This window comes from Camelus dromedarius, chromosome 1, assembly GCF_036321535.1.
Source record: "Camelus dromedarius isolate mCamDro1 chromosome 1, mCamDro1.pat, whole genome shotgun sequence".
Lineage (NCBI taxonomy): Eukaryota > Metazoa > Chordata > Mammalia > Artiodactyla > Camelidae > Camelus > Camelus dromedarius.
Genome location: NC_087436.1, coordinates 39,712,275 through 39,733,259, shown reverse-complemented (window position 1 = coordinate 39,733,259; position 20,985 = coordinate 39,712,275). Strand labels below are relative to the sequence as shown.

The following is a 20,985-nucleotide window of genomic DNA, read 5'->3' as shown; positions in this document are numbered from 1 at the left end:
GATATCATATTGTCAATCTGACATAGGTTGATGTTAAACTATAATAATCATAATAACAACAACAACAACAACAACAACAACAACCACAAGTACTACTATTCACCGAGTGATCAGTGTCCTAAGCATTGCATTCAGTGAGATGTATGTGTATATATTCCATTTCAATCCTTATGTAACTTCATCCTGCTTCCACAGCAAACTATACCAGTCACAACATCATCCTTAGATCCTCTTCTATCAAGATTAACATAACCTTATTCCTTGGCATATCCCCTAATACCTCCTGGACCTTCAAGCAGCCCCACAAGTGATTCCCATTTATTCTCCCAAGTTCCCCATGAAGGGCAAGCTCACACACTGCCACTCACAATCCTAGGACTCCCCACGAGTAACTGGTGTTGCTCTGCTATCACTTCCCACAAAGACAGAGCAGGAGAAGATCAGATGTGAAGGCTGTGATGGGAACTCACAGTTGCCTTCTGGTACAGAGCTCTGCAAGTCACTCAAACAGTGAAAGAGCTATTTATATTATGCTTAAATAACAAAAAAGGAAGAGGAAAGGATGTATCAGCAGGAGAGAAAAGGAGGGAAGCATCCCAAGACAGGTCAGACCCCGAAGTACTCCAGCCTTGTGATAAGGAAGATCTTCCCAGCCAAATGCTACAGCAATCCCTCAGAGATGAGGGCTCTGCAGGGCATCCCCTGCCCATACTGATCCTGGTGCAAAGCAGAGACTCAGCGATGGCTCACTGAAATCCAAGCAGTCTGCAGAGGTGGGACACCAACTAAGTCACCTCCTCCAGGTGCCCCTGCTGTTCAGTGCCTCTTAGTTGTCTCGGTAGACTCCTATTGCATCTGACATCACAGAAACCCGAGGCTCAGCACTACTGCTCAGGGGTACATATTCTAGCTCTGATGGGATGGCGATGTTGGGGAGCTGGTTAAGCAGTCCAGTATGCTCTGAGGGAAAAACACAACGATGCTTTAGAACAAGGTACTATATTTCCTCAAGAAGCAAATGAAAGGTCCATTAGAATCATCCATAGAGCTGTGAGAATGGTCTAATCAGATGTAGAAGATGATGGGCAAGTCAGGAGTGGACAAGGGGGAAATACCTTTCTTGGAGAGTGTGAGACACAGGGCTCCCCAGGGCTGAAGAGAAGTTTGAGCCTGGATAGTGGTAAACTATTCCATTCACTTCCAGCAGGTAACACCACATAGCCTTTGTTTTTAGGCCTCAAATGTCAGGGAAATGGTTTTCAAACCACCCTCCAAAGAGCTGTATGGCTCAGAGAAGGCACCTTAAAGAGCAGCTAGCAGGGATTTGGCAGGAAGCTATTGAAACAGGGAGTCTTAGGGATTTCACTCCAGTTCACAGCAGAGCTGCTCCTCTCTGTATGTTTTATACACTGGGATTTCACATTTGGAAAAAAAGTGGCTCAACCATTTAAGAACTGTTGAAAACCACTGGCTTAGGGACAGTGTCATAAGAAAAGTTTTTAGAAATGAAAATGTAAATCCCTTGACACACACATTTTGTTAATGTGTCTGCATATCACTTAGCACAGTGAGTCACTCCAGCATCCAAGATCTTATTTATAAACCACATGACAGCTGTAGTTTTGTAGAGGTTATATAAACTTATCTGTTTATATGGAGAGAGAGAGATAGAGAGGGGGAGGAAGGGAGGAAGGGAGGAAGGGAACTGGTCTTACTCCTCCAGGAGATCGTGAAGTATGGGGAATACTCCCCATTTTGGGTAGTGTGCCTTAAAATAAAAATGTGAGGCAACGAGGGGTCAGGGAAGGTGGGGTTGGTTTAAATGTTTAATGGCAGCCAGTGAGGGTTTGCTTTAACACATCAATATAAATTGTGAGTCCTTGTAGAGATACAGAGATAAAGAGTGCCTGACCATGCTGAGAGTAAAAGGGAACTCTCGCGAGAATAGAATCGTGAGCCCTACAGTGTGAGAGCTAAATTGTGAAGAACTAAAGGAGAAGATTTGAGTTCAGAACTAGCAATAACCATTTGAGGATAAAGGAGGGAGAATCATGATAAAAAATAAAATGGTAAAAACTGATGTGAGTTGGGTTCATACAGGATTACCTCAAGTAACCAGAAGTTTATCACGAAGATAAACGTTCACATGAGGACCACGGGAATCTCAAGGCAATCCTGGGGCGTAAAACCTCACAGAGACTGGAACCCAGAAGTGGAGATTCTAGGGAATGAGTGGCTTCTAGGGAATGAGTGGCTTTCCTTTTTTATCTGGGTGGCAGAAGTTATTGCTCTCTGCTTGCATGATATTCAGCTCCTGTCTGTCTCTGTTTTTCCTCCTTTCACAAACTATCAGCAACAGCACCCTTACTTTTTACTTATTTCCTCATGGCCTTCCTGTCCTACCACTTTCTCTGAATGTTTTGTTCAACTTCTGCTTCAACTACCTAATCTCCTGGTCCATATTTCCAGTTTAAATTCACAGGAGAAAGAGTCTAATTTGCTCAGCCGATCCTTACTTGGGCAAAATTTTTGTGTCAAATCACCTGCTGGGTAAGCCTATGGGTTGGTCAGGTACCCACTCCAGCTCAGAGCTCTCGGTGAAGACTGGAGGGGGCCACATGATACAGACTGTGGTCACCTCCATCTCTAGAATGACTTAGACCTCCTCCCTGCGCAGGGGCTGTGAGGCAGTTTCTCTCAGGCAGTTTCTCTCTTAGCCAACCTGTCTAATACAGCAGTGGTGGGAAACAGGGAAATAGATTCAAAAAGGAGAGAGGAGGAGAAAAGAGACCATCTTAGATTGCTACATGGGAGAGTGCAGAGATGTGGCGTCACAGGACCCACATCAAGGCCAAAGAAAGAATGCGTTAGCTCTAAGGAAAACGTATAAGAACAGCCCTGAATTGGTGAGGAATGTGACCATAAAGTCAGCTCCATGAGCTGATAGACAAGAAAATAAATACATAGAGACATGGACAGACAATAGATGGATAAAGCACAAAACTATTTCATTTTGGTTCAAAGAAAGCAGCTAAATTCTTGCCCAACACTTTGTCTTCATCATGTGTCATTATCTCCCTTAGCAGTGCCTCATTAATTTAGTTCACAGGCCTGAGTAAAGCTTACAGCATGGATATACCAAATAAAAGGAAATAAATAAGGAGAACAGAAAAATCTACATTAAAACACCAAATTTTCAATGAAGATTTTGATAGCTATAAGTAAATCAATTTTGTCAATTTGTCAATTGAATTGTCAATTAAAACTGTGAGATATTAAATAGGAAAAGTAGAAGTTAAAAAACTGAGAAAACACCAAAGTAGCTGGAAAGTATATTTTTCTTATACAGCAAATGTAGTCCACTTGCTGAAGAGACTGCTGGTTGCTTCTTAGTATCCACTCTCCCCTTTTAGTTCAGTGACAAGAATCTAAGTTTTGCATGAACACGCTACTGCCGAACTATAGAGGATTAAAGCTACTGGGGCCTTGTAACCAGCTGTTAGCCAATAATACATAAACGGAAATATTGTGTTCAACAATCAGGAAGTATTCTTATTGGAAAAGTCATGGACTTCTTCCTACGATCTGTGGCACAGATGTAATAGTAATTACCTGCCGCGTCAGGAGCCCCCAAGACCACTGGATGATTTGCCAGCAGGACTCACGGGACCTAGAAAAGCTGTTATATTCATGGCATGGTTTATACAACAAAAGGACACAGAATAGGAACAGTAGAAGAGAAAGACGCATGGGGGGGGGGGCGGGGGGGCGGCGTCCAGGAGAAACCAGACATGAGTTCCCAGGCATCCTCTCCCAAGAGTTTCGTACACAGCACCTCACTCTCCCAGCAATGAGGTGTGACAAGTATCAAGTGTCGTCAAGCAGAGAAGCTCACCTGAGTGTCCAAGGTTTTGCTGGGAATCGGTCACCGTAGGCTGGGAACATCCATGCAACTGACCTTGGCGACTCAGTGTCCAGCCCTGACAGAGGGCAAACTGATAGTGCAGCCCAGGGTCCTAGGGAACAAAACCAGGTGTTCACCATAAATCACATTATGACCATAAACGCTCAGGGACACTCTTATTGGGTGGAATATTCTGAGGACTCAAAGGTTATAATTGCCCAGAAGCCAGTCAAGGGCCAGTCCTTCCTTTGAAATGTGCAGGACTTGAGCCCCCCAAGCCCACAGTGTCACCCCTTAAAGCACAGTGAGCAAGCACCCCCTCTTCCCCCACTGAGAGGACCTTCACTGCACATTTACTTACCATGAGGTAACTTTAGGATGAAGTTACAAAAAAGAGAAAAAAAGGGAAAAAAAGAGAAGGAGCTGGGTCCACAATACTGTTGGGTTGTCACTCTAGAGCTAGATCACCCAGCTTTTTTTCCATGTCTATCACTAAGAAACATGCATCCATTAGCTGAAGCCACTATTTTTAGGCCTTTTTTATTACCCACAGCTGAAACTAATTGAGCTACCATTGGGCTCTTTTCACAGCTTTAGGTCATTAATGCACACAGAACACCCTTTTGCTCATGGAAGACCTTTACAAATTTACTTTTTATCAAATTCAAAATGACCAGACCTACTCTAAGCCCCCAAGGGGACATGCTTTTTATTACAGCAGTAATTGTTAGAGTTAATTCAATAAGAAACACAGTCATTTATAAAGGGTTTTTTTCCTACATGATATACAGCATCAGAATTGATCAACTAAATGGACACAGTTGTGTGGGATTGGGTGCATGACAGCCAGTTTATGTTTTCCTAATCTTCATTTAAACTGCAGCTCCCAGTCCCCAGACCCTACTGTCTCACTATCTCTTTTTTTTCCCCACAGTATTTGTGATTACTATGACCTGAACATTTGTGTCCCTGAAAAATTCATATGTTGAAAATTCTAGAGCCCTATGTCATGTACTAGAAAGTGGGGACTCCAGGAGGTCCTTAGGTCGTGAGGACGGGGACCTCATGAATGGGATCAGTGCTTATAAAAGAGGCTCCAGAGACCCCCCAGCCCCTCCCACCAAGTGAGGACACAGCAGGAGGTGCTGGCTGTGAACCAGGAAGGGGCCCTTCCCAGAAGACCACCACGCCGGTACCTTGATCTAGGACTTTCCAACCTCCAGACCTATGAGCAATAAATTGTATAAAGCACCCAGGGTGTGGTATTTTGTCATAGCAGCCCAAAGAGACTAAGACAGTGACCAAATGGCATCATCACTTTTACTCCTTTATGGTATCTCCAGCCTCCACCAAAATGTGGGCTCCTTGAGGGGTGGAGAATTTTGCCTATTTGTTCACAGTTGTATCTCAAGTGTTCAGAACAATGCCTTGCATATCATATTCATTCAAAAATATTTGTTAATTGAATGGCTTTGATGTATATTATTTTCTAGTTAATATATAATGTAGAAAGTTAAAAAGAGGAAACAACTTAGCAAATACAGAAGAAATTTTAAGATTCAGTTCCAGTAAGAGATCATCTTAATACATGTGCTAGACAGAGTTATGATCGGGGGTAGCAAATGCATAGAATGGTATCATTTTTCCTACTTATCTCTAGAGACAGAAAAATGCTGAACTTCTCCAAAGCTGAAACAAATTGTTCACTTTGGAGCATAACACAACTTGGCAACAAACATCCTGCAAATTCTTTCTTTATAAATAGTGCCAAGTAATTGAGCTAAAAAAAAATTTTTTTTATTACAAAAAATGAGTTGCAAAGGGTTGGAAAGAGTATCAGGGTTTTTGAAATATATTTGGAAAGCTGATTCTTTCATATAAATTACATGGTATGTGGAATGACTCTGAATTCTAACACAATACTCAGACATTTTCCACATTATTCTTTAAGGGAAAAAAAAGAAAACAGTGCCATTCAAGTGACAGAATATTATGCAAAATGAATACCTTTAATAAAAAGGCAAAAATATCCTTTTTTGTAAGAATGCTTGTCTGGTTGGTCTAAAAACACTTCATGAAATAATAAAACAAAAATGACACAACTCCTTAAGTTAAGAGTTATGTCCAAAACAGTATAATATGGTTTCTTCAATGTAGAAAAATAAAATGTAGTGTTACTTTCCAAATTTCTATTTTAGCATCTTTAAAAAAATAGAATATGAAAATAAAGTGAAGAACACAAATAGGATAAACAGTAAAGCTGATACAACTGCAGAAGAAATTAAATGAGTTGTATGAATGGAGCAATAAACTCTCCAATAAACTACTTCATACTACAAATATACACATACACTACAAAAAGTATATTTGCCAAATTAAAGGGTGTTACAAATACAGATGAAAGAGACATGTTAGAATTCCCACCTTTGTATAAAGACCATTATTTATTTCGTATTATTTGAGGTTTAAAAATTTCCTTCAGACACATTTGTAGCATTAATAAGTTGACATGTTTATCACATTGATAAACTCATTCTGATAATCTTTATATTATATACTTCAAATCCAATAAAATTCCAATGTGTGTGGAATAGCTAATATCGTATTAGCCACTCCTAGGAAATTATGCATTTTACTTTAACACTTTTTAGCCACTTCCAGTGGCTTTTGGGGGGCGTAATTAGGTTTTTATTTATTTTTAGTGGAAGTACTGGGGATTGAGCCCAGGACCTTGTGCATGCTAGGCTCACACTCTACCACTGAGCTATACCCTCCTTGCCCAGTGGATTTTTTTCCCCCTTCCCATAAGCATAAAAAATTTACAGTTCCTCTAACATGACCTCATGCTATTTTCTCCTTATAGCATAAACATATGATTAAAAAACTCATTGTAAATAAAATTATATTAATATTTAGAAATGCCTAATTTTATTATAAAAATACAGGTTAAATGTATATTAGTTGAAAACTCAAAATAATTTTCTTTTAAATTTATGTTCTCAATCATCCAAAGATAACTAAGTTTCTATTTTGGTATGTAGCCTTTAAACTTTTAAATTAAAATTAATTTTTAATTACAAAATTTTAAAGTACGTTTTCTTACTTAAAAGTTTAAAGTGAACATTTTCCTTTGTTAAATATTCTTCTAAAATACAGAATAATAATCAGATCTTCATAGGATTGCTGAGATAGAATACATTTTGTCTAGGTTTGTGCTAATCCTTTAGCAGTCTACTACTTTTTAAAATCATAACCCATACCATGCTGTCTTGAAATATAATTTATTATTACTTTCCCTCTTACGAGTGTATAATCGAATGGCAAGAACCATGCATTTTAGCCATCCTTGTATTGCCATTGTCTGGAACATACTAGGCAGACAAGGCTATTACAATTCCTTGAACACTGAACATTGGTATGTTACAGTGATGCCCCTTAATGTAACTATTTCTTTTTCTCTTTTTGCTTGTTAGTATGGAAAATTTCAAATAGAATAGAATAATGACCTCCATGCTCCCCTCACCCTGTTTCAAAATGGTTAATTCGTGGCAATTATTTTTACCTATACTTTCATCCCCTACCTGTACCAATTTTCTTTTGAAGCATATCCCTAAGTGCTATTACTTCCTCTTAAGATGTTTTCATATGAATTCTAAAAAGCTAAGAACTCTTTTAAATATAACCACAGCACCATTATCACACCCAAAATAATTTAATATTTATTCCTTAATGTCATCTAGTATCTAGTCAGTGAGAATAATTATTTCTTCTGTTTGCCCCAAACTATATTTAGTAGTACACATTAAGATGACTCTTGGTATACCTAGAAAAGACTTTCAGTTCTAAGAAAGTTTTGAAGTAAAATGTAAAGCATAAAATATCATTAAGGTAGAAAATTAGAGTAAGGAAAAAACATTTTATTTATTTTTTATATGAGATAGCACTAAGAAAATATTATTTAAGTTTGAATTCCCACGGTGTCTCTTTTTTCGTTTGTTTAGAAAATCTAAAACTTTCACAAAATTATTAACAAACAAACGGCTTTGTTGTTGTGCTTAAGTACTCCAGTCAGATTGCTCAGGCTTGACTCTGAGCCCTGCCACTCAGTGGTTATAGGACATTGGACAAATCACAGCTACTTCCTCAGTGAAGGGATTAAATATCACCCCCCACCCAAGACTGTTGTGAAGGGTAAACAAGTTAGTGCAAATAAGGTGTCCAGAGGAGGTCCTGACACTCAGCAAGTCCTCAGTAAGTGACAATGGTTATTGCTGCTGTTTTAGAGGGAAATGAGAAAAAAGACACAGACAGCAGGGATGGCTGAACATTCTTTACTTCCTGAACTAAATTCCAAAAGACTTTCTAAGCACATCGAGAAGCAGAGTTGGAAAATCCTTGTTTGCAGAAGCTTCTTAACAGCACTTGGAAATTTAAAAACTGATACTGATGGCTAATCCTTAGACAATTACAGAAGATCAAAACTATCTAATAATTGCATATAATTTCCAAGATTACAAAAAAATTACTGTTTTTTGAACAATATAGAAGAGTCCTAAACTACCATTTATTTGACTTATTTTGTTTCTTATTTTTTTAATAGAGCGTTACAGAAAGACCATGCATTTCATCTTGCAGTTAACAGTGTTTCCTTAAAATCTACTTGTGTCCAATATAGAACCTACTTCAACACAAAATAGCTTTCTATTTCTCTTTCCATTTCTCTATCTAAGTCAAGAGGAGAAAAAATCCTCTTCTGCAAGACTGCATGAGACTCCTCAGTGATACATAGATATAAAACCCAACCCAGTGCCTAGACCCTTATCTCACACCAAACAAAAGCTTTAAGCTACTGGGAGAGGAGGTGTAAACCATTTCTCTCAGGGGCCAGGCAAAGACAAAATGCCTCAGTGGAGAAGAGTAGAAAAAAACAGCTGTTTGCCCCTGGAGCCGGGGCAGGACATTGGCTCAGGCCTAGGATCAAGACTGATAGAAAGCTAACATCAGCTAACACTAGGAAAGCAGAAGGAAACCCTCTCCCATCCAAGATCAACCACCCGCAGACACACACACACACACACACACACACACACACACACGCATGCACACATCCACACATAAATATATAGAGATAGGAGGAAGAATTTGGTTCTCCTGTGAGAGAAATACTGAGAAATTATATACCTGAGTCCCAGGTACACCTGCCTGCCTAAGATTAACTGCTGGACCAGGGTAGGCGAGAACTCATCATTCTAACCATAAACCTAACACTGAGGAATGAGCAACAGGAGTCTATTATTGGAGGCCAGCTGGCAAGAGGATGGAGAACCCCCTCACACTGGCACATGTGTGCCAAGACTGCTCAAAGGGGAGAGTAGACCAGAAACATGGAGAAACCCATCCAGTATCTCAAATCCAACCGAAGTACAAGGTAGCAGTGGTTCATGCCTGGAAGCATCTGAAGTCTGCTGAGCACTAAATTTGGTTATAGCAATAAAAAAAACCAAGACCCAATTCAACTACTGATTAGATGGGTTCAATCCCCAAAACTGATGGCCAGAGAGGAAAAGAAGGGGTATACATTATAGAAAGAAACGTTATTTACTATGATACACACCAAAAAAAAATCAAGAAAAAACAGTCCAGAAACAAAATGTTTAACAGAAAAGGAAATGACCAAGATGTTAGAACTAATAAACAAAGTCTTTAAAGTGACTATGCTTATTACATTAAAACCTGTTATGGTAAAGATGATAACATTCCCATAAAATAAATGGGAAAATTTAGCAGAATAATGAAGACAATAAATCAAATGAAAATGCTAGAAATAAAAACATGATATTATAGACACATTCTTTGAATGAGCGTCTCATCAGATTGGGCAAAGCTAAGGAAAGAATCAGTAAAATTGAAGATAGGTCAATGGAATTTATCCAAACATAAGGGAAAAAAGGAATCCAAAAACAGAACAGAACATCCAAGAGTTGAGGTTCAGTAACAACTGGCCTAATAAATGTACCATTAGGTTCTAGGAGGAGGAATGGGGACAATGGGCAGGAGGAACAGCTGAAGAGATAATAGCTAACAAGTTTCAAAAATTAATGAAAGACAACAAGCAAACCACAGATCTAAGGAACTCAGAGAAACCCAAGTAGAATACATACTTTTAAAATTAAACACATCCTAGTCAAACTGCTAAAAAAAAAAAAGCTAAAAAGAAAATCATGAAGGCAACCAAATAATAAGCATTACCTACAGATAAAGTATTCAACAGACTTCTTGTCAGAAATAATACACCAGTCAAAAATAGAATACTCAAAGAAAAAACTGTCAAAACAGAAATCTTAACCCAACAAAGATATCTTATAGCAATGAAAGCAAAATAAAGGCTTTTTTAGACAAACAAAAGTAAATAAAATGTATTGCCAGAAGACATGCACTGCAAGAAATATCCAAGGAAATTCTTTAGGCAACGACTTTGATACCACATTGAAATTTGCAATTTACATAAAGAAATAAAAAGCTACAGAAATGGTAAAAATGAGGGTAAATATTTAAAGCCATTTCTATCTGATTTTTTAAAGACTCTTTTAAAAAAATAATTGTCTAAAATTAAAATACTGACAATATTGCAAGATTTATACGTATGTAGAAGTGAAATCCATGACCAAACAATCACAAAAGGGGAACACAGAGCGAGGGGAATAGTTACACAAATGAATATATAATCACAAACCATAATAAGTGCCATGAAGATGTTCAGGGTTTTTTTCAGGTGCTACATTAACTGGGATTTTTTTTAATATGTTAATTTAAATATAATCAGTCATAATTCTAATAATCACAGACAAGTCTCTATCGATTGCAGACGTTTAACCATGGCTTTTAAGTCTTTTTGTCATTACAGACTGTCAAATTGTTGTTACAAAGGTGCTTCACCTTAAAGAAAATTCATCAGAAGTCAGTGGAAACAGTGGGTTACAGCAGCCCCACATCAGATGATGGCTATGCGGAGATTCCAGCCCATACCCTCAAACCTCGAAAGCAAAAAAACAAAACAAAACAAACAAACAAAAAAATGGCTGTCCTGCCCCTGGGGCCCCTAGATTAGACATTCAGAGATTTTTACTCCATTAGGCAGTGTCAACGCCCCTACTCAGCATGGAAGCAGTTTCAGAAGACGGACCTTCGCCCCTCTGCAACCCCATAAGATTATGGGAGTAAAATCTCTGGGAGGGGAATGAGACAGAAAGGGAGAAGGGCACAGCCATTCAAGGAATGCTACAGCAATTAACATCAAAATGGTGAAAGATTCAACCCCTAGTAGGCCTTCAGGATCAAGATGATGGGAGATTTAACTTCTAGTAGACCTTGAGCTTCATTATACGCTTGTTGTACTATATTAATTAGCATGGTGAATAACATGCCCACAGGTGCCATGACAGTCCCAAGACTAGCCACAAAAGGTCAAAGAGTGGGAAATGGCCAACTTCCTGAGAATCCCAGCCCCTACCCCAAGCTAGTCAGACTGGTCCTTCCACTTATTTGCATATGAAGCTACCAAAGCCCATAAGAATGGGCAGCACTGCCCCTCACCACCTCTCTCTCTCCATTCAGAGACAGCCCACACTCTGTCTATAGAGTGCATACCTACTTTTAATCTGAGCACCCAACACCCACACCTCGTGGCCTTTCTTTTGCCTTTCAATGTATCTCTCTGAATAAATCTAACTTTACTCAACTGTGGCTGGCTCTTGAATTCTTAACTGCGCGAAGCCAAAGACCCACACTTGGCAGGGCATGTCCCAGGGGCTCAGCCAAGACCTGGGACACAGCCGTCCTCATGCCCCACATCCGTTTTTCCTGCATCATATCTTCAGCGCCCAACGTCATTTGTGTTTTATAGCACATGCTAAGGATTTTGAATTGTATCTCAAGAGCATGGGAAATGAATAAATGATAAGCTAGCAGCATCATAATAAATTTTTCATTGTAATGAAGTCACTCTAGTTACTCCCTAAAGAATTGCTTGTTAGGACAAAATGGATTCAAGGATAATTGGAAGGGTGTTTCACCAGCATAAGAGTCAATGGGGTTTCGGCCTAGAATGGATGCAGGGAGAGGGGGCAACATAGACATTTGAGAGACATTTGGGAGGTAAAATTGATGGTCCTCAGTGATGGAGAGAGAAGTATAAGGTTTCCTTTCCCCTCTGAGTCATGCATGACTCTTCTGGTGACACACAGATAATTTCCTAGCAAAAAAAAAAAAAAAAAAAAAATAGTTGAGAGTATTCCAGAAAAATTAAATTAAATAAATCCATGTAAAAGTTTCTGAGGCCCAAATATGATATTTGAAGATACAGAATACATTATAACATGGTTTTTTTGAAGCAAATAGCAAATTAGTAGCATAGGGTGGATATTTTAAATATTTCAATTCCTCCTGCTTTAGGCTGATTCCTGATTTCGTGTGCTGGGTCAGACCACCATTTATGAAAGCAGGTGAAAGCTATTGGATTTTAAGTATATCTGCATCAGGACCATTCAACTAAATCATTTTTTTACAGTATGCTGCTGTTAGCCTTTTAATGACAAGTTAGCACACCACAGCATTGATTTGTACAACCACAAAATTTGTAACTTATAAAATATGTAAATTGCTGTATGGTTGTTATTGTTTTTTTATTCCAAAATACCTTGTAGTTGCATGAAGAGGAATTTAATTATTTATCCTGCTGTACTTGGAGTTCATTTCTGCCAGATCTTTTAAAGCAAAGAAACCAAAAGTTCTGAGACACAAAAACTTCTTTGGCATTCACAACTTTATGAACTGTTTTCTCTCAAATTATTTAAATTATGTTCCTAATTCCACAAATTCAAATTCTAAATTATACAGACATAATATTTGCATACCAATAAGTAATGGTGATGTTCCTTATGTCAAAATAAACTTTATCATAAATAAGACTACTAAGATAAAGAGAATCTACATGTAGGGGAAGTATTTTTCTTGAAATATTTAAGATTATCATATACATTTAATTTTCAAACATCACGAAAATAATGAATTTTAACTCTAAAGACATATTTAGAAAAAAACCCACTACTCCTTCTAGTTTAAAATAATGGACTAAAAAACATATACATTGTTTTCCCTTTCCCTACTGTCTTGCTGAAATGTCAGAAAAATACGTGAGAAATATAGCACATCTCTAAAGCTCTGAATCAGGAAAGAATGCTGCAAAGATCATGGCTCCTCTGTCCAGTAACTCCTCAGAGGAATGCCAAGTGTGTTATTCACTAGGGTGGGGAGTAAATGTGGACCATGGAGTGATAATCAAAGTTATTTTTAAAGAGCCATATAAGAGCTGTTTCTGGATGCCATGATTAGAACACTAACAATTGTACCCAAATCCTCGCACTCCCCTCACAGAAGCCACCATTGAGCCTGGGTCTTTTATTTCTAGCTTGGAGACCTAGGATGTCATAAATCATGAAAAGAAATAGTAATTTTTATTTTCCTAGAAAATTTACCTTTTATCTAGATTTTCAAACTTAGTGTATTGAATTACAATACCTACAATATGTATTCAATTAAAATTTTTTAATTTTTTAAATTTTTTTTAAAAATTGGGGGAGTAATTATGTTTGCTTGTTTATTTATTTATATATTTTAATGGAGGTACTGGAGATTAAACCCAGGACCTCATGCATGGTAAACATGCACTCTACCACTGAGATATACTCTCCCTCCACCACTGGTAAATTTTGTAGACACTTTTGTTATATGTTCATATATTTGCTTTGACATTTTTCAAGTCTTTAACTTATATTTCCCTCTCTTTGGCTTTTTTGGTCAGACAAGCCAAGTTGTTTTCCTTAGAATATTCAAAGAATCAACCCTTGATATAACTTATCATAAAATCCTGCCGATTTAACCCATTATGTATTTCTCAAGAACTTCCTTTTCTCTTCACCTCATCATCACACTTGTCCAAGCTACCATCATCCTTTGTACGGCAACTGTGAAATCTCCCTAATAGCACTGCAGTATCTCTCCCTGATCCTCCTCCAATCCATTCTACACATGCCAGCAGAGTGACATTTACAGTAACACAAATTTTACTCCATCTCCACCCCTGCTTACAACATTTCAATGAATGCCAGAGGGGTCCCATAGGAAAAAGGCAAACTCTAACATAGCCTACGAAGTTCTGCCTTGTCAGCCCCGAGCTGGCCTCTGACCTCTGGCCTCATTTCACCCCATGCCGGCACATGTCCTCCCCATTCCATCCACACTGGATTTCCTTCAGGCACTTGCACTCACCAAGCTCCCTTATCTCAGGGGACCTTTGTAGTGCAATTTCCCCTGCCTGGGATGCTCCTCCCTGCCCTCCGTGGTCAGATAAACCTACTCTTCCTTCACACTACAGCTCAACCACTCTTTTCTCAGGAAACATTTCCTAATCTCTCTGACTAGGTCAAAGCCCCTAGAAGAGTTTTCTTGGCACAACGTACTTCCTCCTATCATATGTCACAATCGCAGTTTTATAATTTTTGGTGGAATGATTTATTCCTGTCTCTTTGCCTCCCTGGAGGGTAAACTCTATGAGGACAGGCTCCCAATAATCTGGCTCCCACCTCATCCCTGGACTTAGTATAGAACCTGGCACACAGTGGACACGCCATAGATCTTTAATAAATTAATGACCAATACTGTCGAATCTGGTGAGATGGCATGGTATGCATGGCAAAGCTTTGAATGTGAAAATACATGTTTTTCAGTTCTTCAATATTTTTCTAAATAGATCCCCTCTGCTTTCTTTTTCTGATACTCTTAATACGTTTTTTAATGTCTTAATTCTTTTAACTTCTTACCTTTTCCCTACAACTTTGTTCGTTTGTTTTTAACAGAGGTATTAGGGATTAAACCCAGGACCTTGTGTACGCCCAGCATACACTCTACGACTGAACTAACCCCTTGCCCTCTTTCCCTACAATTTTAGATTTCTTTGTATTTTGGTTACTTTCTGAGAGATTTATTTAACTTTTTATGTAATTTACCTCATATTGAAAGTATCTTGCAAGCATGATGGATGTGTTCTGGGTGGTGCCACACATTTTAACATTAAAGGTTAAATTATTTTGTACATGCAAGCAACATGAATAGTTTCCCCCGCATGGGATCACTGATTATAAAAAGATGACACACCACATGGGCATCACACAACTTAGTGTCTTTTTGAATTGAAAAGCTAACAAACTGTCTAGTTATGTTTCCCCCAAATTGCTGGGTAGTAACTGAGTCTCTAGCCAACATATTCTTCCAAATAACAGATTTTTTTGATTAGCTATGGACTTTTAATATGTAAGTATGCTCTGATTATCCCTGTGAGTCTTTAAGAATGTTTATGATTAAGTATTCTCTCCCTTTAAGTATTCTTCTACTCCCTGCATTGTCTTTATTTCTCTGAGTTCCATTTTCTATTGATTTGGTTTTGGTTTTAGTATTTCATGTTGGAGACGTCTCTCAAATGTTTAATTATTATTTTTGATTTATTCATATTTAAGAGATAATAGCCATCAGATTGGAAGTTCTACCTTTGTGGGTGCATTTTGTTTAGTGGAACCCTGCCAATTTGTTGAGATATCTGCATATGTCAGCAATCATGTGTCTTTCCCTGGAGACAATTTCTCCAGGGAAGAACCTGTTGAGTTGCGTTAGCCTACCAGCAATGATTTGCCAAGAGGCACAAGTCCAAAAGGTACAATATATCTGGGTGGTCTCACTATTCAGTATGTAAGCTTTTATGAAATCATCTCTGGTCCGGCACTTCTTGCTTATATTCTGCTATGCCCGCTGTCCCTGGCCTGGAGTCTGTTGGCTTAATTTCCCCAAACAAGAAAATCCTAGATTCCTGCCCAAAGTGGTGAAGGACAGGTTTCTACCCACACAGAATACAGGAGGGAACCATACTGTCTAATTAATCTTTTTGGACTTCCAAACAATCCCATAGTTTCAGGCCTCAGCCCCTATTTTTAGAAATCACCACTAACTTTCAGAGCAAAGAAAATATTACAAGGAGTAACAGCATCATTTTTCTAATTCTTTTATTCTGAGACTGAAGGTGCCTTTATGATCAGCAGCCACCTAATGGGACTCTTCTCCCTGGTCCTGTGCTCAGTCACTAGCTTTTCTGCAACCGGGACACATTAGGAGATGCTGCTTCTCATCCTCTGTGACGGCCTTCATTCTGTACCTCAGCTCTTCCTCTGACAGTAGAAACAATATGTGCATTTAGGTTTGAGAAACTCACAGATTACAACCCCTGTAGCTGGGATTTTGTTTTCTCCTTGAGAACCAACGTGGATCATTAGGAGAACCTCAGACTGGGAACAAAAGACCTACAGATCAATACCAGCTCTCTCAAAAATTCGCTGTATCTTTAAACCACTCACTTAGCTGCCTGGTTAGTTTTTTTTGATCTGCACAGTGCTGAGACTGGATTTGTAATCCCTAAAATCCTTTCTATTTCTAACATCATAGGATTGACTAAGGTGATGTGATTGTACTTTGGATAGAATAGAATAATAGACAAAAAGGCTGATTGTACTTGCACCAACCCTTTAAGGAGCCTTGACTGTCTAACATTTTCAGTAACTAATTGCCAAGATTAATGACAAAGTCACCTAAAAACAAAAGTCCCATAACATACTCATTATCAGACAGAATCAAGGATACTGAACTTGCAAAAATTGAGAACCTTTCACTTCTGGCCCTCTTTAATTAACAATTTGTTTAATTTCTTTTTTAATACTGACAGGGCATTTGGGAAGAGCAGGGTTCGATTTCTTCCTGTAAAGGTAGATAAATAATTTCTTTTACTTATACAGTTCTTTGCAGTTTTCAGAGCCTTTTTACCTGCACTTTCCATCAAGTGGCCATAATAACCCAAGTGAAATCAGCAGAACGGGCACTGGTGTTATCCTCATTTCCTAGGTAGCAACAGCAAGAGCCCCTAAGTGTCACAAGGATAGCAAGCAAAGCCAGGACCTCTAACCTCAAGCATGATTTCTGTATCTTGTGCTGCTTTCCCAGAAAGGCTCTGGAAGATAAGTGTACTCTCCTTATAAATAGATATGTCTGAGTGGTTTATTAAAGTCCAAAATTAACCAAAGATTATAAACTAGTAAGTACTGGAGATGATGTCTCACCACCTTCATTCCCAATATGACTTTCAGATTTCAAAAGTACTTTTCACTTCACAGCCTAAATCAAAAAGTTCAATTACACTGTTGGCTGAAGATAGAAGTCAAAACTATGTATGATATGTGTGAATTCTGTTCTGTCAAACTTGGAACACAAATTAACATTCAAGTTAAGTTACACCATCCATTCACTAAGGGAAGCAACATATCCTTCTGTTTTGTAATTTCCTACCGTCCCAAGGCTTAAAGGGGCCCTATGCACTTGTGATGTAGGGTGCCTCCTACAGATCTGTAATCCTTTCAAAAGCCTTATCATGGCCCTGGGTATGTGTCCTCCATGCCATCAATCACTACCCTCTCTCCTTGGGAGCAGAAGGATCAGACCCTTTGTTCCCTCAATTACTTCCATTACTGTGTCTTTAGAAACACACAGTCTTCTTGAACTGTCCATGATGAATGTCCAGTGTGGCATCACCTTCATTCCTAATGGATGTGACTCCTGTACTCAGAGCAGAGCTCTCACTTCTCCCAAGAATGAGTCCTCAGAGAGCATGTTCCTCCTCAGGAGCTTAAGCTGTCAATGCCACAGAGATGTTTTTGGATTCAGAATTCACTGACGCAAGCAATGAATTGAAGTGGATCATTTAATCCCACATCCTGTAAGTAATTCCCAGCAGTAATTTAGAGCCTTAAAATAATCATGTCCTGGGGAGGGTATAACTCAAGCGGTAGAGCACATGCTTAGCATGTATGAGGTCTTGGGTTCAATCCCCAGTACCTCCTCTAAGAATAAATAAATAAATCTAATTATCTCCCCCAACAAAAATAAAGGTTTAAGAAATTTTAAAAAAGAAGTTATCCATAAAAAAAAAAGTCCTTTTATAATCAAATGGAAAATGGTAAATACAATTAAAGATTTCCACCTGTGAGATTGCCTAGCAAGCAATACAGGGAATGTACTGTCTTATGTAACCAAACTATCTAGAGATGTGACTGATAAAGAGACCTGATACAGAGACTCCGACAACATCAACCAGGATCTGTTTCTTTCCACATCTCCACTCTTGTTTCTGCAGTAAAAGCATCCACTTCAGGCTCCACACAATGACCGGCCTAAAATACACTCTACCTCGATGATAGGGAAGTTCCTGTGGGTTTACAATAGTCACACCCTCGCATCCCAGCAAAAGTTTCCTTCCATCTCATTGACTCTGCCTGGGTTATTTACCCATCCCTCAGTGGTTCTCTATTGCTAGTAATTTGGCCACTCCTGAGATCAACTCAACCTCACTCAAATCATATTGAATTAGATGAGTAGTGCTTTTCAAATTGTAAATAATATCTCATTTGTGGGCCATACACTCAATACAATGGACTACAAGCAACTTTTTTAAAGAATAGACTAACATAAAATAGAAATAAAAGTATCAGAGTGCAACACCATTAGTAATATTTTTTGTTGAAACTTGCTTAGTTTTAAATATGCATTTGTTTGATATGGAGTGATGTAATTTTTTTCTATGAACTGCAGTGGAAAAGTTTGAAAGGTAGTATTTAGAATAAGAGAAATTCATATCTTTCCCAGGAAAATCAAGGCATTGATTGGAAATGGAACAGATACTGGATAGCAGCGAAAGATAAATACATACTACATGGCATGTATTTGCTACTCATTGATTTATCATTCTTTTAATATGCAAATTATTTGCTCTCTTTTTACTAACTATAGTTTACTAGAGTAAGAGCAATAGCTGTTTGACAAATGTTTTCTATGAGTTCAGGAAAGCAATATTTTTTAAAGGCCATTTAAATCTTTCATCTCTGCCACCCCAACCAAATAAGAGGTGTATTTTCCCATCAAACAAGCTTATTCCACTTGTGCTGTGAAGTAAGCATGACCTTTAGCTCTAAGCACTGTGTACTCAAATACCAAGTTATTTCTTGATAGTTCCTGTCTTTTTTATTCATGATGGTTATTTTAATTTTAATCTAGAGGCTTCCCTACAATCAGTCTCTGGATGGCACCCATGTGTGTCAAGAAGAAATCATGTAACAGAGAAAGGACAGGACCAGCAATCAGGGGGCCCAGACCCCAGGCCAGCTCCCCAGCCAGTCCTAGCAGCTTGGGTCTTCACATTCTCTGTGGCTCAGTTTCTTGAAATGTTACAAGAAGGAAGATGGTGAAATTCACTCCTAAGAGAACATCCATCTTTACAAGACTCACTGGAGTAACAGTAAGTTGAGCAGGGTTTTCAGCTGTTAAGGAACAAAATATATAGCAACTTTTATTTCTGTATCACCGGATCATAACACAGTAGGAGGAAAGATGTCTCCTGATGAACGGACATAAAGGAACATCAGCTAAAGTGTGACGTTTATTAAATGAGTTAACAGGTGTAGGAGACCTAGCACATTGTCTGGATCTCGGGAGGTTCTCAATAAGAGGAAAGGAATATCAATAAACACCTAGTAAACAATGTTTAATTTCACCAGTAACAAAAGAAAGACAATATAACATGATGATGCAGTATTTTCCACCAGTCAGATTAGTGATGATGAATGAGGGTGACTTTGCCCAAAATTGCTTTAGGTGTGTGATATAAACATGTAGAGCCATGAATATAAAAATCCCTGGAAGAATATAATAACAGTTATCTGTGTTGTGGTAATACAAGTGATTTGTGTGCGTGGAGGGGGGTGGTGTGTATGTTTAAAAAAAAAAGCTTTGATACTGTACAGAAATTTATAAAATAAAAATAAAATATTTTTTAAAGAAAAGAGGCAAAGGTGAGGAGAAAGCAAGTAATAGAGACTTGGAAATAAATTTTTGAAATGGTCCAAGGCTATTTCCTTGACAAACTGCCCCAACGGCCCAATTCTGCTCCCAACATGATATAGCCTTTTGAATCACATGCTCATCCATTGTTCAAACCATTAATGAGAGGTTCATCTGAACTTAATCAGAAAATATTTATTGATGTCTCCTCTGTGCCCAGTTCTGAGCTACTTTTTGTGATGGAGATATATAAATCTAAACAATAAACATCCTTAGAAAATGCATAAATTTATTGGGAAGACAAGACTTCACAGTAGAATAGCAAAGAGTAGAAGCCTAGAGGTGCATAGCAAATTTTGAAATACAAATTGAGGTGCAGAATTAGAAACAAGAGAAGCCAATATGGACTGAGTAATCAGAAAAATTTTCATACTTCAGATGGGATCTAGATGGAATCTACTGTAGTCTTCTGCAGAGAAATCCTTGGGTCTCCTCTGCTGGTCTCTAAATCAAGATATAAACTTACCCCGTATTTCCAAAACCCTCAGAAGCTTATGGAGGGACAATAAGTGAGGAAACAGTGCTCGCAAGAACATTTCAAAGCCTCTGCCAGTAATCATTCCAGGCAGAATCATTCTCCACCTCTGCAGCTAATGGACTTTTCCTCACATAGAACAACCCAGGTGGACCCCTGGACCATCTGCTGCTGTGAATGGAGAAGCCCCCTCTGCTCCACACCGTTTGTGGCTGTCACATGTCAGGTGCCCCAGGAAGAAAATGCTGAGACAGAGTTTAGTGTGTAAGACGGTTATTGGGAAGTGCTCTTAGGCTCAACATCTATGGAAAGGAGTAGGAAAACATCAGAACGGGGCAAAAGGAGAGGCTGAGCATCGATGCAATCTCAGCAGAGGCCTCAGCCAACTCTCTGGGAAGCTGTAAGATGGGAATGGTCCTTCAGAGTTGTCCTGAATTAAGGAGATAAGGCCAAAATTTTTATATCTCATGTCAATTCATCATTGGATACAGGCCACCCAAGAAATGGACTGTGACCTTGGGTGAGTTGCTTCTCAGCAGAAGCATATTCTGCAGACGGATGA

The 20,985-nt window shown here is 38.6% G+C and overlaps 1 long non-coding RNA gene across 2 annotated transcripts in view; it reads right to left on the bottom strand.

Moving 5' to 3' along the window:
- Positions 1-20,985, bottom strand: part of LOC105093636 (uncharacterized) — a 697,614-nt gene that overhangs the window by 483,663 nt on the left and 192,966 nt on the right. For both annotated transcript variants that reach the window (XR_010377608.1, XR_010377607.1), the window contains one exon: positions 3,896-4,016. This is a non-coding gene — a long non-coding RNA (uncharacterized LOC105093636). The remainder of the gene's footprint in view (positions 1-3,895; positions 4,017-20,985) is intronic.